The sequence below is a fragment of the Vulpes lagopus genome, chromosome 22, assembly GCF_018345385.1.
Source record: "Vulpes lagopus strain Blue_001 chromosome 22, ASM1834538v1, whole genome shotgun sequence".
Lineage (NCBI taxonomy): Eukaryota > Metazoa > Chordata > Mammalia > Carnivora > Canidae > Vulpes > Vulpes lagopus.
In genome coordinates this window covers 16382928-16401270 of record NC_054845.1, presented here as the reverse complement: position 1 = coordinate 16401270, position 18343 = coordinate 16382928, and the positions used below count along the sequence as shown (strand labels likewise).

At 41.4% G+C, this 18343-nt stretch overlaps 1 protein-coding gene across 3 annotated transcripts in view; it reads left to right on the top strand.

Moving 5' to 3' along the window:
* The first annotated feature begins 440 nt into the window (after positions 1 to 440).
* Positions 441 to 18343, top strand: part of PLEKHM3 (pleckstrin homology domain containing M3) — a 174121-nt gene continuing 156218 nt past the window's right edge. For all 3 annotated transcript variants that reach the window (XR_005985002.1, XM_041737121.1, XM_041737120.1), the window contains exon 1: positions 441 to 588. The gene's annotated coding sequence lies outside the window, so the exon portion shown is untranslated. The remainder of the gene's footprint in view (positions 589 to 18343) is intronic.

The window sequence follows — 18343 nt, the reverse complement described above, 5'->3', positions numbered from 1 at the left end:
ACCCCCTTTCCACCCGCCGTCTCCCACATGAAAGGACAGCCCAAAGTGATTTTCTCCGCAGCTCCAAGCCTGCCATGGGAAGCCACCTCCAGGGTGCAATGGTCCTATTTTCAGAAAGAACTGAGCTGAGTAATTTTCTCAGGGCGCTGCTAAAAATGGGCCCAATCCTGCATCTGCTCCAAGGGAAATGTTCCAATTGCATCCACTCGGGCGCTGGGAGGAGCGCGGCCGAGACTCTGCGGCAACCGCATTGTTCCCGAGACGCGAGCGACCGAGAGCGAGCCGAGGGCCCCAGCGACTAGGCCGGGCGGTGCGGGCGGGCCCTGCCCGGGTCGGCGGGGGGCGGGGCCGGGGCCGGGGGCGGGGCCGAGGGCGGGGCCGGGGGCGGCCGGGTCCGCGCCGCCTGGAACCTTGTGCGCCGGGTCTCGCTTCCCGGGTGGCCGGGGGGAAGCATTTCCGAGCGGGACCGCGAGGGGCGCTTGTAAACAGACGGCGGGGCGGCGAGGGTCGCGGCCGGACGGACTGTCACGGTGAGGCGGCCTCGCGGCGGCGCCGAGCCCCAGCCGGGAGGGCCCGCGGGCCCCGCAGGTGAGCGGGGAGTCCCGGCCGCCGGCCGGCCGAGCGTCTGCCGGCTCCCGGGCGCCGGGGGCGCCGGGGGGGAGGGGCGTGCGGATGACAACACTGACGGAGCGCCGGGGGCATCCCTGGGGCGGCGATGATTTTGCTGTTTGTGCCGCGCTCTGGTTTTGGTTTCGTGCTGGGGCCGCAGCACGGCGCAGCGGGTAACGGGTGCGGGGAGGTGAGGGGGTGCGCGGGCGGCTGGCTTTTGTGCGTCAGGTGTGCGGGCAGAAGGCGGCTTGGAGGAGCCGCTGCCGTTGGGTGCGTCGCTGAGGCGCCCTGCTCGCCGGGCCCTGGAATCCCGAGCCCGCCGAGCGCCCCGCGCCCGCGCCCGCCCCCGCCGCTGCGGAGCTCCTGGCCGGCCGCGGTGCTGGCCTCCGAGGCCTCCCGTCCTTTCTCGCGTCCTGGAAGCGGTACCGTGTGGCCGATGACAAGCACGACTCGGCCTCCTGTGAGAGGATGGCTAAGCCGAACGAACCGGGACAAGGACATTTCAGACCCACTCAGTAAAGAAGTGTCCACTGAGATACAGTTGAGTGACAGCCTGAGGTTGGTCTAGATTTATAGCTTACGAGGAAGGGCAGATTTGGATTTCACGGGTTAAGCCGAGATTGAGCTACGCTGGTGAAAACTTACTTGGAAGTACCCCCCCCCCCTTTTTTTTTCTCCTCGGAAAAGAGAAACACTTTTTTTTTTTTCTTGAATACTTTAATTTCAGTAGTCCCAGGGAATGGCGATTTGTATTCATCCATAAGGTATTTTATTATAAATAGACTGCGTGTGAGTTTTAATTGTCTTACTTACCAAATACAGGGCGGTTTTCATTACATTAGCTTCAAGAAAATGCCTTCTCAAAAAATCGGGCTATGTATAGATGAGTCTCTTTCGTCACCATAGTCTTTTAGTTAGTAGAAGAGTATTATTATTATTTTTAAAGATTTATTTATTCATGAGAGAGAGAGAGAGAGAGAGGGGCAGAGACACAGGCAGAGGGAGAAGCAGGCTCCATGCAGGGAGCCCGACGTGGGACTCGACCCCAGGTCTCCAGGGTCATGCCCTGGGCTGAAGGCAGGTGCTCAACCCCTGAGCCACCCGGTTGTCCCAAGAGTATTAGATTAAATTGCACATAGAGAAGTGTTTTTGGAATCAAGCACGTCAAAGAAATAATGTCTTAGGGTTTTGACTTTAAAATGAATATTTTCACGATATCATGGTTCATAGCAAGAACTATAAAGTTAGAGTATACCTGGATTCCAGTTCCTGTGTGGCTACTTCCTATCGTATACCGTTGGGAAGTTACCTGCTGCGTTTCTGAAATCTGAAGAACGGGTATTTTAATAATAGTTCTGACCTCATAGGTTTGTTATGAGGACGAAATGAATTAGCATTTTTAAAGCGTTAAGAACAGTGCATGTAGCAATTGCTATATACATGTTTGTTAATGAATACATAAGGGACACCTGGTTGGCTCAGCCTGGACAGCGTGTGAATCTTGATCTTGGGGTCATGAGTTCAAGCCCCACATTGGGTATAGAGATTACTTAAAAAAAACCTAATAAACTATTTCATTGATTTTTTTTTTAAATACATATAATAAGAATAAGCCAGTATTGAAAGTAGAATGGTGGTTTCAGAAGCTGGGGGAGGGGCAAAATGAAGAGTTTTGTTAAAGGAGTATCATTTCAGTTTTGCAAGATGAAGAGTTTTATAGATTGGTCGCACAACAATGTGAATGTACTTATTACTGAACTGTACACTTGAGAATGGTTAAGCTGGCCAATTTTATAGGTAATTTTTCCCTTAAATAATTTTTTTTCCACAATTAAAATTTTAAAAAAATATCGGTTTTGGCAAAGTTAGGTATTCAAAATTCTTTGTTTTTTTTTTTTTTTTTTTTTTTTTTTTAGGTGAAGGAGGGGCAGAGGGAGAGAATCTTTTTTTTTTTAATTAAAAAAATTTTTTTAATGATTTTATTCGTTTGACAGAGAGAGAGAGAGAGCATGCACACACAAGCAGTGGAGAGGAGTAGAGGGAGAAGCAAGCATCTTGCTGAACAGGGAGCCCCAGTAGGGCTCCACCACAGGACCCAGGGATCATGAACTGAGCTGGAGGCAGATGCTTAACTGACTGAGCCACCCAGGTGCCCTGAGAGAGAATCTTAAGTAGACTCCACGCCTGGTGCAATGCAGGGCTTAGTCTCACAACTCTGAAATCATGACCTGAGCCAAAATCAAGAGTTGGTTGCTTAACTGACTGAGCCACCCAGACACCCCTCAAAATTCTTATTGGTGCACAGCAACCCCCTCCATAGTGGTCTTTGCCATTGTGAAAATGCAACTTCTTGCAGTCATTAGTAAGATTTATTTGGTAAATTCATGCAATTAAGATTTATCATAAAGAGGGAAGCCTGGGTGGCTCAGCGGTTTAGCGCCACCTTCAGCCTAGGGCATGATCCTGGAGACCCGGAATCGAGCCCCACGTCGGGCTCCCTGCATGGAGCCTGCTTCTCCCTCTGCCTGTGTCTCTGCCTCTCTGTTTCTCTCTCTCTCTCTCTGTCTCTCTGTGTCTCTCATGAATAAATAAATAAAATCTTTTTTTTTTAAAAAAAAGATTTATCATAAAGACCGTGAACAAATGGTGAGAAATAACACCCAAGACTCTGTAGCAGGCAAAATTCTAAAAATGCCCCTCTACCAAGATTGCATGCTCTAATCCTTGCAACCTGGAAAGTTGACAAAATATTATTCTTTTGATTGTCTTATGTTACACGACATAGTTGAATTTAAAATAGAGAAAATATCTGAGTGGCCAAAATCTAATCACCAGAACCCAACCCATAAAAGTGGAGAGCTTTCTCTGGCTGGAGAAATCCAAAGGATTTGAAGCTTGAAGAGGACTGAATAATGTTGCTGTTTTGAAGATGGAGGCAACACTTGAGAAGGAATGGGGGAGCCTTGAGGAATGCAGGATACCAAGAATTGCTGACGGTGGCCCAGCATGGGAACTGGAACCTCAGATTTAGGGGCACAATCTAGGAACCGGACTATGCCAACAACCTGAATGAGCTTAGAACTGGGTTCTTTACCAGAGCCTGTAGATAAGAATCCAGCCTGGTGGACAACACCTTGATTTTAGCCTCTTGAGAGAGACCCTGAAACAGGGAACCCAGTGAAGCTAACCCAGACTTCTGATCTTCAGAATTGTGAAATAAGAAATAGGTGTTGGCTTTAAGCTTATAAGTTTGTGGAAATTTGTTAAAAAGCAATAGAAAACCAATACAGACTCCAGCAGAAAAGTGGGCAAAAGACATGAACAGACTATCCATAGAAGAGAAAATTAAGTGAATAATAGACATGAAAATACATTCTCTTTTCATTAACCAGAGAAATAAAAATGAACAACAAGCAGGGTCTCATTTTTCCAACTCTTAAATTACATAGATTGTTAAAAATTTCAATTCTTCACGTTAATTAGTGTGCAGTGCAGCAGACACTCTCAAATGCCATGAGGGGTGACCAAATGGTATAACCTTTCTGAAAATCTCATTGGCTGACGACTATATGAACAGCCTCACTAATGTTCCTACCTCTTGACCTAATACTTCTAGCAATCGATCCAAAGGAACTTAGAAATATTTTTAAAGTTAATGTTCACAAATGCTTAATGTAGCTTTGTTTTCTCATAGATTGATGGATTTTAGGCTTTGGGTGATAGACCTAGGTTAATTTTATAAGTGGAAAATGAAGAACTGTGATGGATATGTAACCATTTGCAGAAAGAAAGACGTCTACACGTTCTAGCTAGGAAAACCAAGCTGGACCCAGGCCGGTGACATTTGCATTAGAAAACACCCAAAGCTAATATTCATTGCATATTTATCAGATACTTGACATAATCTATTCCAGTTTAAGCATGCATGCAGCCTTCCCATAATACATGAAGTCAAGCTATATAATTATATATTTAAAAGCAGGCGGGTAGATGGGTACTACTTTAATTACTTGTTTTGGAAGACCTGATTTTTTAAACAGGAACCTGGAAAAGATTAGATCATTGGGGTAGATTTTTTAGGATTTTCCATCTCTAGACAGCTTCCAGGAGAACCAGAGCACTGATACTCTTTAATTTTCCCCACTGGTTCTCTTTCCTGTTTCCATTTTGCTTTGTTCTTTCACACCTTACAAGAAATGTCCAGAAAGTGTCTGTTGCCCCATTGGCACTAGCCAAATGGTGATTTTCTTCATGAGGAATGTAAATCCCTTAAAAGAAATCCCTTAAAAGACATCTAGCAAGGAATTGCTTTTTTTTAATCTTTTTTTTTTTTACAGTGATTTTGTATTTGGTTCATAAGTAGCTGAACCATATTCTAGCTTAGAGCTTCTAGTGCAAGTGAGAACTCAGTATTGAGTGACACTATGATAAAAATGACCACCAGTAGCAAATTCCATATGTTATGTTTGCTCTACTTCATTGGCTAGTGTGGATATTACCGGCCAGACAATAAAAAGCCCACATAATTTACCTTCATACTGACAATAAGGTAAGAACTGTATTTGGTCTGTGGGTGTACTTAGCTTTGATGGCAACATGAGTTATGAGCAGAAACCAAAGTTAAACTGTAGAGGCCGTGTATTGAAATGTCAGGGCATGTTTTTTTTCAGTAACGTTTTGTTTGTTTTTCATACACATTAACTGTTAATTTGAGTTATCTGTTTCAAAGTGTATTCTCCGATTATATGCCCTATCTGTGAGAATAGTAGAGATTTATTTGTCCAGTTATCTTGATTGGTGTAACCATTATATTCAGTACAAACAAAAGCTTCCTGGTTCTGCATTATTCAGTTTACTTGTGGACATTTATCGAATGGGGAGATTACTAAATACCCACTTTACTTTGTGGCTTGTATATATGATTGTATATGTATTTTTTGGTCACAGAACAGGGAACATGTACTACTAGCTAGAAAACATCAGAAAGGTAACCAGCGATTTTTATGCCTCAGGAAATTAACTAAGTGGTCTTTTTCCACGTGTTGATCCATTTGAATCCACATTTTAGCTTTTCCAGAACAACTTCCCTTCTACCATCAGGGATTCATTGATTCATTGACTGAACAAATAAGAAGTAGTTGTTTTGTACCATGACATGTAGCTCTTGTACTTGGGGCCAGAAGTACAACTTTGAATGAAACAGGCATAGTCTTTGCCTTGGTAAAACCTATGATCTAGTCGGGGAGTCAGACAAGTAAGCAGGCCATTTTACACAGCATGTGAGGATGCTATGGGAACACGCAAGAGGGACAATCAAAATGGATGTGGGAGGCCAGGGAAGAAGTGATACTCCCTCTGGCAGAGACTCAGAGGCTGAATTAAAATTAACCAAGTTGTACCCCTGTGTGTTGTGGGGTGGGGGTTGGGTGGGGGTAAAGAGGGAGATTCAAGAGATGAGCCCAGGAGAGGTGGTGGCAATGAACACTTATAGGCGATGTTAAGGAGTATATGGTTTCCCCAGAAGACAGCAGGGTTTTCATTTTAGAAAGCCCACTTAGGTTGCAGTGTGGTGACTGGATCAGAGGAGGGTGAGACTGAAAGGAGGAAGAGGGTGGTGGTGTCTGAACTCAGACAGTAAAGAAAGAAATGGATCGATTGGACAGATGTGGTAGAGGTAGGATTAATATGACTTGCTGTTTGGAGTGACGGCGGGTAAATGAGCCAGAAGGGTCAAGGGTGGTGTTCACTTTCTGGGGCAGATGATGGTGTCCTTCACTATATGGACGAGGCTGAGATGAGGAGCTGGGTTTGTGCATATTAGGAGTTAGGAGACATCCAAATGGCAGTTGCATCTGGGGGCCTAGTGCTCAAGGGAGTCATCCATTTCTTATCTTCCATGTGGACTGCAGCGGAAGCCACAAAAGTGGAGGTCACTCAGCTAGAAGAGGGACTAAAGAAGAAAGTTATGGAGAAAATGGAGGAATGCCTGCATTTATGATAGGAGCATAAGAAGGGAGCTCTTAGTGGGGACTGAACCAAGCATCCAGAAATAAAGGAGAAACATCAGAAGAGGCTGTGTCAGTATATTCATGAGAGCAATGTAGAGTGGGCGTGCAGTAGGTCAGACACCGCTGAGGGGTCAGGTCGGACGTGCAGTGAAGTCTCCTGGGTTTAGCAGCAAGAAAATGGTTGCTGACCTTTGGCCTCTGCATTTTCAGCTGGGGCAGAACCAGATTGTCTCTGAAGGGCAAATGAATGGTTGGTGAGAAGTAGTCAGAAAGCATAAAGAGCAAGTTTCTTCTAGAAATTCGGAATTGAAAAGGAAGAGAAAGTATTTTAGCTATAGAGGAACTTGGAGGGCAAGGGAGGGTTTTACTCACTTGGTGTTTCTTCATTGAGGGAGATACTCCTTTTGAATCGTCATACACTTGCGCTATTGAATCTCCCACTCTAAGACCTCCAGAAAAGCAGAAGCACAGTAACTCAGGCTGCCTTGAACGGTGCAGTTCTGTGAATAGGTTAAAACCTATCTCAGAGCTTTCTAAACTGATTGCTGTCGCTGCTCTCTGTACCAGCTTGTTGGTTTATAATGGGAGGAGATCAGAGAGAATGTGGTAACCCTTTCTCTGGCACCACACACACCCCTGTCGGCATCCTGTGCCCTGCTTTGGCATTCACAAAGCCACTGCATTATGTCATTTGACTTGCTCTCCAAGCCAACTTTTGAAGAGCGTAGGACAGGTATCCTTACTTGAACTGCGTGAAGGTAACGGGAATTCAGGTTCAAATGGTTTGCCCAGAATCACACCTCTGGTAGCAGGGCATGGAACATTGAAACTGAGGTCTTCTGGTTCCAGATCTTGTGGTCCCAAAATGATTGTACTTCACTGAAATGTTAGATATGAGATCTATGGATTCCTGGTAGTGTGGTCATGTGGAACCTGGGCTTACCATCTTTCAGTAGACTTAAGACTGATGGTTGTGGGTCAACTTTGTTATTTTGGTTGAGCCCCACGTATATTGATATTCTTACCCCTATTCCTTCCCCCAAAAAAGTTCAGTTGGTTTTAGAAGGAGGCGCTTTATTTGGCCTCCTTTGCCTTAATAGTTAAAATATGTTGGAATTATCTATAGTCACATTTAATTTGAAAATAGTTCTTTAATTCTTTTGACAGAAACACTTATTATGGTTTTTTTTTTTAAGTAAACATTTTTACAAGTGTTTCTATTTATTGGCTAAATGAAAAATGATGTCTTAGAGAAACATTAGTAAAAGGTTTGGGCAATTAGGCCTATGTCAACATTTGCAAAAGCACTTATTTAGCCTAAACGAAGTCACAGTTATTATACCGTTGCAGACATTCCAAGGAATGTGTTCAAGGTCACTAAAAGAATTGAGGTTAGCTATTTAGTTAGAGAACAGCTTTTTACTCTGTTTGTTCTGGGACCTCTCAGCCACCATTCCCTTAGAGAATTTGCAATGACACAGAAGTATTACAGACATGATTTTTTTGAGTAAATTAAGTATAAACTGTTTCCCTGGGTGTAAAGATGATATTTAGCATTGAACTTTCTGAGTTGTGGGACTAACAAAGATTTAAAAATAAATGGTTTAAATAATTGTTATTAATTATTAATAATAACTAATTTAAAGTTGATGTTTGACACAAATTCAAAGCACCATGTGTGTAAAATTTTAACTGTATTATCTCAGGGTAATTAATTTGCCATTAAATTCCATACAGGACTTTATGTGCCTTTTACAGTCTTATTTCCACTGGCTGTATTACTTTGGATACATAACTTCATCTGTTTAAATCTGAATTTCTTTTTCTGTAAGGTGGTAGTAATAATAGCAGCACTCCAATAGGATTGTTGTGAGGATTTAACAACATGATGCAGATAAAGGGCACAAATAATGACTGTCCTTTAATAAGTACTCAAAAATATTAGCTGTGACCCCTTAATCTTGGTCTTGGCTTAGGAGTTACAAGAACTGTCTTTATTTTGTTTTTAAACATTTTACTAAATACATGATTCCACATTTATTTTTTTCAATAAATTAATTTTTTTATTGGTGTTCAATTAACCAACATACAGAATAACACCCAGTGCTCATCCCGTCAAGTGTCCCCCTCAGTGCCTGTCACCCAGGCACCCCCACCCCCCGCCCTCCTCCCCCTCCACCACCCCTAGTTCATTTCCCAGAGTTAGGAGTCTTTATGTTCTGTCTCCCTTTCTGATATTTCCCACACATTTCTTCTCCCTTCCCTTATATTCCCTTTCACTATTATTTATATTCCCCAAATGAATGAGAACATACACTGTTTGTCCTTCTCCGATTGACTTACTTCACTCAGCATAATACCCTCCAGTTCCATCCACGTTGAAGCAAATGGTGGGTATTTGTCGTTTCTAATGGCTGAGTAATATTCCATTGTATACATAAACCACATCTTCTTTATCCATTCATCTTTCGATGGACACCGAGGCTCCTTCCACAGTTTGGCTATTGTGGACATTGCTGCTAGAAACATCGGGGTGCAGGTGTCCCGGCGTTTCATTGCATCTGTGATTCCACATTTAAATGTGTCCATCCACATTAAATAAGCCCTTTGCAGGACATTTAATGAGTTTAGTATTGGTATCTTGCATGATGAGCAGCTGTTTGAGTCCCAATTGTCATATGCCTATCATCTTAATGTCAAATCAAAAGAGCTGAAGAGGGGCACTTGTGTGGCTCAGTAGGTTAAGTGTCTGCCTTTGGCTCAGGCTCTTGGGATTGAGCTCTCTGTTGGGTGCGGCACTCAGTGGGGAGTCTGCTTGTCCCTCTCCCTCTGCCCCTCACCCTGCTTGTTTTCTCCTTCTCTATTTCAAATAAATAAATAAATAATATATTTTTTAATTTTTTTTATTTTTTTATTTTTTTTAAATATATTTTTTTAAAAAGTTAAATGTGTACCAACCAGAGCTCCAGGATGTTTACAAGCTGCTCCGTTATTTTCTAAAAATCCATTTCAAACTCATGATAATAGTCTACAATAAAAGAAATTTAAATACAGAACTGGAGATGAAGGTATTCCTATTGTTCTCTTTCACATTTTGTAAACTTTTCCTTTGTTCTGTATGATAGAGGTTTTTCTGACCTTCATGTTGTACATGGTAAAATAACAAAGACTCATCCTATTATTTTTACCTTACCTTATCCTTATCTTTGAAGGTCATGGACTGTTTTGTCTGCCTTTGCCAGCCCTGCTTGTTTCCTGACAGAATCAGTAAGTCAGTAAGAGGCTGCTTGGTAGTCAAGGTTGTTGTCACAAATTAAGACAAAAAAGGAGGGAGGGGTCATGGATGCAGTTCATTACCACTGAGTGTGTCTGTCTTTTCAAATAAGGAGTCATCTTTTACTTAGACCTTATCATGGGTCTTATAACTCTCAGGATGCCATTTAACAAAGACACAGCCTCACTTTTTCGCAGGTTCAGTTATAGCAGAGAAAGAAAAAAATATCATTTAATTATCTCATGTACATTCACCCTAAATGCCCATAGGAACTGGTTTGGTGAATATGTGCTAAGTCATAGGCTGATTATTGTTTTGAAAGTTAAAGTTGTAAGTATTTTTCCTTCTGCTAATCAGCTGCAGTGACCTAAGGAAATAAAGTCAATAGGACGGGGGGTGGGGGGTGGGGGGGAATCCCTGGGTGGCTCAGTGGTTTGGCACCTGCCTTTCGCCCAGGGTGTGATCCTGGAGTCCTGGGGTCGAGTTCCGCGTTGGGCTCCTGGCATGGAGCCTGCTTCTCCCTCTCCCTCTGCCTGTGTCTCTGTCTCTGTCTCTCTCTATCATGAATATATAAATAAATAAATCTTTAAAAAAAAATTTAAAAAAGTCAATAGGACGTGAGGCATTTATTCATTTCCCATGATATCTCAGCCACGCAGCAGAGGCCTTCTGTTGGCCAGTGATGTTTCTGTGGATGAGAAAGACTTGAGCAGCTTATGAACAGTGCTCTGCATCTGTGCCTTCTATTTGTGCAATTGCTAGATTAATTTGAGCTTACCCTTTGGTGGAGCCTTTCCAGCTCTTACCATAGGCTGACAGCTTTATGCCAGAAGCAGTATCATTTCTAGAGCAGGTATGATTGGTTTTGTTTTGATTGTTTCCTTTGTCTTTGGTTTCTTCCAACTGAAGTCATTTCTGTGTAGATTGTTACGTCATTTAATTGTGTTTGGTCATTACAACTATTATCTCTTGATTATAATGGTTATTTATGTACCTATTATGTACCTATTTGGATACTTTTCTTAAGGCATTGTTTACAGTCAGTTTTATGTTGTTTCCTCATTAGTTGTTATGCTTGTCTAGGGCAGAAGCTCTGGTTTTGTGTTCCTAGCCTCTAACATAGTGTTTGTGTATTTAGTCCATCCTTGTAAATGCTTGTTGAGTATAAATGGCTGTGTGGTTAGGAATCAGTTAGCTTCTAATAGGAATAGTAATTACTTTAGATTTTACAAAGAGCTTTCACATACATTATCCACATTTGTGCTTTACAATTCTCTAAGGTAGATGGGAGCAGGCACGGGAAGATTTCCATTTTGCAGTTAAGGAGGGCCTGCAAGTCCTGAGTCAGCCTGACTTGCTTGTAGTCATTCAGCTTAGAAGGCAGTCCTGGGACATTAACCCTTTTTGGTCTCAGAAATTTGTGTTCTCATTGTCATACATCTGCCCTTTGAACTAACTTACAACTGGGTAGCTAATTGTTGGATTCAGTCTACTTACAGTGTATGGTTCTTCTAACAGGGCCCCTGAGTGATTTAAGGTGACTTAAAAAGTAATTAAACTTGGTAGACCCAGGGTAGACAGGGGTTCAGGAACCTTTTTTGTTCCTCATAGGGCCTTCAACTGACAAAAGAGGAGTCATCTTGGTTTCTTGTTCATCATCTTTGAAATAATCTAGCTATTACTTCTCTCTGTTTACTACTAGTTTTTATCAAGAAGATTATCAAGTGCTTTATAAACCATTCTCTAAACCGTGCATATGAAAATGCTTATTTTCAGTAAAGCCAAATGGTTACAGGAGTTGATGACATCTTTAAAGCCCCTTTCCTGGTTCCTTTTGGATATCTTGCATATCTGGGTCTCAGTGAACCTCCCTGGTGGTTGTTACCTTCATTGTTGTGATCTGTCACATTCAAGCTTCTGCCAGCTGGAGAGACTTAGGTGGCACCCACGTGGGCCAGTAAGTTCCATTGCAGTTGGAGGCTGACTGTAGCAAGATGTGATTTTTATAATGGAAGTTTTTGCCTATTTCACCTCAGTCCTAGATAATTTGAATGGGTATTTTGTTTGTTTTTTTAATCTCTATTCTTACCGTGGAGGTAAAAGGAAGTGGAAAACATTGAGTTTGCATTTTTAGACACTTACACAACTGAAATTTGTGTCTGTTTGGTTCCTAAAAGTGGGACATACTAGAACTCTGGTGATTTTATGAAATGGGATTCCCAATCAGGAGCCTTGGCTTTCCAGTCCAGTGGTTGACATAGTGGCAGAGTAACATGACTGCCTTCAACAGCAAAACCATCTGAGATTTGAAGTGCCGTGCTTATATTTAGTTTAGTTTCTGGGAAAACATCTTGGGGCATCAAATGTCTCGATTTTGCAAGTGGCAAACAATAAGCAAGCACAGAGATGTACTGAAAAATGCTTTAAATTGATTGCCTGGTGTATTTCAAAGGGAACATCCCTTTACTGGTATTAGAAAGAGGTTGAACACTAAGTCAGTGGAAAATGAGACCAGCCCAACTACTGATTTGGAGTGGTTCACAAAACAATTCGTAGTGCTGCATAGGTGCTTTTGTTTCTAGAAGAGGTCTGAGTGAGGTGCCTGACCTTTGCCATGTTATTTTTAAACCTGGTTTCTATAGCTTAGAAGCCTTCTCAACCCAGGAAAATCTTAAAAGCTCAACTCAACACATGTTTTGTCAGATTTTACTTAAATGAGCTTATAATAAATTCAGATGTACTTTTTTTCTGCCAGAGAGTCAGAGTGGTATTTATATTTACAGATGTCAGTGCTTTGAAAATTTACTCTTTATTCAGTTCATTCAACAAATATTTACTGAGCATCTATTGTGTACTAGCCATAGTTCTAGGCCCAGTGGGGGATTATAAAAATGAAATAGGTTAAAATCACCACTCTCAAGTTGCTGTAAGTTCAGTCGGGGGTGGTTTGTGACCTCAGGCAAATTATTTCTGAGCTTCTGTTTTCTGTCTGTAAAATGGAGGTAATAATACTCATACATTGTGAGGCTTAGTGATATATAATACCAAGCAGTGTACCTGGCACAGTATGGGCTTTTGATAAGTTATAATTATTATTGTCATCATCATTTCAGAAAGAACAGGCAACATGCAATTTATGTTGTGGGGAAAGTACCAAAGACATTCTATGGACATTTAAAGAAAAGAGTGCACTATTTTAGGATCAAGTATTAAAGCTTGTGGAAGAAGCAGCATCCCAGCTTATAGAGTGGGTAGGATTTCATAGGTAGAGAGAGGGAGAGGGAACCTCAAAGGTAACTGTGTTTATTTTTTTTTTTTTATTATTTTTTTTTTTTGGTAACTGTGTTTAAGTAAAGTTTTGGAGTTGGGAAAACAAAATTTGAGCTATAGCATTGCAGTTTGGAGGAAAAGAGTATATCATGGAAAAGAAATGAGCAGCTGGACAGGCAGGCTGGGCCAAGGTTGTGAAAGGTTTGGTGTCAGGTGAGCAAGTGGGACCTTTTGTCAACAGAAGTGGCCCTGAAGGATTTGATTTGCTCCTGTCCCTCCAGGGCCTGGAACAGTGCCCAGCCCATGGTGAGCATTCAGCAGATATTTATCGAATGAATAACTGTGACTTTAGACAAGATGAGCTTAATTTTATCATGAGATAAGCCAGGTAGAAAAGTCTTATAAATAGTTGGGAACCTAAGACCTGATCTCTTGATTGAGATCTCTTGAGATTGAGACTGACAGTGGACATTTGGAAGGCATGAACATAGAAATAATTATTGAAGCCACAAGTGTGGATAAATGGACCTCAGGAGAACATGTAGCTATAGTTAGAGAAGAGAGCTTAGGCAATGCCTGCATTTGGTGAGGGGACCCAGAATGAGAGAGTAGAAATGAGAAGGATGAGAATGTGTGATGTCTATGAAGCCCTGGAGCTGTTTGAGGAAGGGCTGGTTGACAGCATTAAAGAGAGTCAAGCCTTGGAAGAACACTAGTGATTGTGTACTGAGGAAGTCTCTAGAGAGCTGTAGAAAGAAGGCTCAATTGAGTGGACCCTTGTGTAAGTGGGCACAACCCATTCTGGAACATTGCTTGAGATTTTTTCAAGGTTAGTGTTACTTGCTTTTTGAGCATCCGTATAAACAGTGTGCCCAAATTGTCTATATGATCTGATTCCAGTTAATTACTGGACAAAACACACCTAACTATTGATTTGTTTTCTCTGAATTATGAGATCAAGACTGATTCTGATTTTCTTTGCCGTATCTGTCAGAGTTTTCCAGAGTTTCTATGAATATCTATTGCGTTTAGAACTGGGAAAACACTATACCACTTATTTTTTAAAATGTTATTCCTCTAAAGTGTTACATAGCAATAGATATCTCATTTATTAAAGCTAGTATACAACATAGCTATCTAGTGTTCCTACTAGGCCTATGAAATGGGATTCCATCTGTATTTCTGGCTGTCCTTTTCCTCTGGAAGACGCCTGAACTCCTTATGAGGTCCACACCAGCACCGTCTCCTTATCTGCGTTCTGTGGCTTGCCTGTGCTCCATCCAAATGCCTACATTGTCTATATCAAAGCACCACAAACAAGTCATTATCTCTTGTAGCCTTATGGTCCAGAAAGGTCATCTTAGTAGGGTCAGATCCTTTTCTGGTCAATTCTTTATATTATATAACTTAGAAAATTTTCAGTCAGCCTCAGCCTTAACCAAAGGGAAGAACACATGAGAGCCACATGTGCGACTGTCCTGGTAATCCCTCTTCATCCTCATGTTTGAAAATGGGTTGGCAGAAACAGTTCACTCTATGTGTCTTCAGCATTGCCTTTTTCTCCCTAGTCCAGCTGCTTCTAAAATTACCTGGCCTCAGACACCCTCTCAGCACTCATTAAATTCTGATTACAAGCCATTTAGTCAAGTGGGGGGAAGTCAGCACTTGTACCATCCAGCTTGGGAGAACATGACACCTTTGTGTGGGCTGGGCTGGTATTATTGCTCATATCTGCTTCTTCAGTGTGGGAGGACGGCTGTATTCATCCTGTTAATTAGCATTGCCTAATGAGTATGTAAACAGCAGATTTCCTTGTTAGAAAATAGCAATACACTGATTCTCCATCCTGTTACATTTTGATGCATGCAGGAGATTCTTTGGGTTGAACTTTTACTACAGCAGGGACAAATGGATCTCAGTTTGTCAATCTGTTAAGTAGGAGAAATAACCCTTTTTATAGAAAGGATATTTTGTATAAAAATAAAATATCTATAGATCATGGGGTTTGGCTGAAAAGTAGCATAAGTAGTTGGTTGCTGACTTTGCCTTTGTGGGGCTGACAAATCTTTGAAGGTATAGCCTAAGAGCATGTGGTTGTTGAATGGGTGAGGTCCAGTGGAGTGCTCCATAATTATATAGTAGTTTACATTTTTTAAAGACATGTTGGAACAGCTACCTAGTGAATGATACACAGGCATAGCAATTTGATGTTAGCAACTTTATTGGATACAGGTAGCTGAGTAAAGCACCCAGAGGTTAAATGGTTTGCTGGAGGCCACCCAGCACGTGTGTGTGTGTGTGTGTGTGTGTGTGTGTGTGTGTGGTTGAGCCAGATTTAGAACACAGTTCTAATTAGCTCCTAATTTCCAGTTTGTGCTGAGGCAAACCACACCGCACCTACTCACTCATTTTATTTAGTTCACTTTGTCAAAGGAGCATAATCTTCATATTTTGACCTGTCTGAATATGCCATTGTTATTTCTGATTAATTAATTTTTAAAAAATGAGGAAAGCTGAGAAGAAGTGTTTATTTATAGAGACTAAACTTGGCATTAGATCCTTACATTGTAGTGAATTGTAGTGAATTTCCCTTCCTAGGGAAAAGATGAAGTTCTAAAAAGAATAAGGTTAAAAATGAAGCCCCAAAGGATGAAGACATAAAGATTGTGTAGGATGTTAAGTCACTTAGAGTGTAGAGTCAGATACATGGGTAGAGATTGTCGATCATTTCAGTGCAATGTGGCAAACCCATGGTGCTAAGAGAGGGCCTGAGCCATTGGGAAAGACTCCCCAACTTGGAACAAAGCATGGAGGAGTAATACGGCAAGGTGAATGTTGGTGAGAATCTATAAATCAGAGAGGTGGATGGGTCATGAAAGGCCATGAATGTCATGTAAACGAATAACAAGGCCTTCAATAAACACATGAATAATCAGTACCTTTTTTTTAATTTTTAATTTTTTAAATATTTGTTTGTTTATTTTAGCAAGTTAGACACTATTCTGTGCACTTGGGATACCTTAGTGAACAAAGCAAGCATAAATTCCTGCCCTTGAGGAGCTTATATTAGGTAGAAACATTAAACATTAAATAAATAAGTAAATTAAGTGGTGCTTTAAAAGATAGTAATTTCTTCTAAATTCTTGACTCTTTCCTTTCATAAGGAGAAAGGGTCAAGCCAGGTGATCAAGGTTAGCATAAACAGTGTAAGTCATATTGATAAGTACCTACCCTTGATATGATGTGATGAGAATGGCACTTTGCCTCTGTGGTCCCCCCCCCCCCAAACATATAGCTCTAATCTAATCATGAGAAAAACATTAAGCAAACCCCTGCTGAGGGACAATCTATGAAATACCTGGGCAGTACTCCTCAAAATTGTCAAGGTCGTCAAAAACAAGTAGTCTGAGAAACTCACAGCCAAGAGGAGGTTAAGGAGATATGACAATTAAATGTCATGTGGTGTCTTGGATAGAATCATGAGACAGAAAAAGGATATTAGAAAAAATTGAGGAAATCTCAATAAAGTATGAACTTTAGTTAATAGTAATGTATCAATACTGGTCCATAAATGTGACAAATGTGCCATACTAATGTAAAATGTCACATAGAGGAAACTGATTGTGGAGTATGTTGGTACTCTATTATCATTGCAATAATTTTATAAATATAAAACTTTTAAAATTGTAAGTTTATTTTAAAGAAAGCAGAGTAAAGGGAACCAGAAGTCCATTGAAGAGATAGATGCTATAATTTTAAATAGGATGGTCAGGGTAGGCCTCAGTGGAAAGGTGACATGAACAATCACTTCAAGAGAGAGTTGGTCATGTTGGTTCTGAGGGAACAGCCAATGCAAAGACTCCAAGGTGAGAACATGCCTATTAGTTTGTGAATCCACATAGAGGCCAGTGTGGCCAGATGGAAGGGAGTGTGGCAAGAAGGAGAATATGAAGTCATGGGGGAGAGGTGGTGGAGCAGATTGAGGTAAGAGCTTTTAGGCCATGGTTAGTTATGTATTGTGTGCCAGAAACCATGCCACATATTGTCTTACTTCATTCTCTCAATTGTCCCGAGAGAGGAGTATTATTAGTTTGCTGATTCTGTAAATGAGAAAACTGAAATTAAAGAAGTTAGTAACTTGTTGAAGTCGCATTGCTGGACTAGATCTTCAAGGAAACTACTTCCCACAAGAAAATCTTACTTTCTGCCTGTTGTTATCTTAAGTTGAAAAAAAAAAAAACATATAAAATTTATCATTGGGCAGCCTGGGTGGCTTAGTGGTTTAGCGCCGCCTTAAACCCAGGGCGTGATCCTGGAGACCCGGGATTGAATCCCACGTCGGGCTCCCTGCATGGAGCCTGCTTCTCCCTCTGCCTGTGTCTCTGCCTCTCTGTGTGTTTCTCATGAATAAATAAATAAAATCTTTTTTTTTTAATTTTTTTTTTTTTTTAATTTATGATAGTCACAGAGAGAGAGAGGCAGAGACACAGGCGGAGGGAGAAGCAGGCTCCATGCACCGGGAGCCTGATGTGGGATTCGATCCCGGGTCTCCAGGATCGCGCCCTGGGCCAAAGGCAGGCGCCAAACCGCTGCGCCACCCAGGAATCCCCAATAAATAAAATCTTTTAAAAAAATAAATAAGATTTGTCATCTTAACAATTTTTATGTGTCAGTAGTGTTAAGTGTATTCACATTGCTGTGAAACAGGTCTCCAGAACTTTCTCATCTTGCAAATCTGAACATCTGTACCTCTTAAACACTAGCGGCTCTCTTTGCTGTCCCCCAAGCCCCTGGTAAACCAGCATTCTACTTTCTGTTTCTATGAATTAGACTACGTTTGATTTCTCATCTCCATTGGATCATGTATTATGTCTTGTTGTGACTGGCTTATTTTACTTGGCATGATGTCCTCGCAGTTCATTCATGTTATAGCATATAGCAGGATTTCCTTGCTTTTTTGAGGCTGAATTATATTTTATTGTACAGATATACCACATTCTGTTTATCAGCCTGTTTTGTAGCCTGTTTTGTAAGTAAAGTTTTATCAGACACAGATATGCCCATTCATTTCCATATTGCCTACGGCTGCCTTTGCACTACAACAGTAGAGGTGAGTTGTACCAAAAGCAACTATATGGCTCCTAAAGCCAAACCTACTTATTACTCTTTACAGAAAATGTTT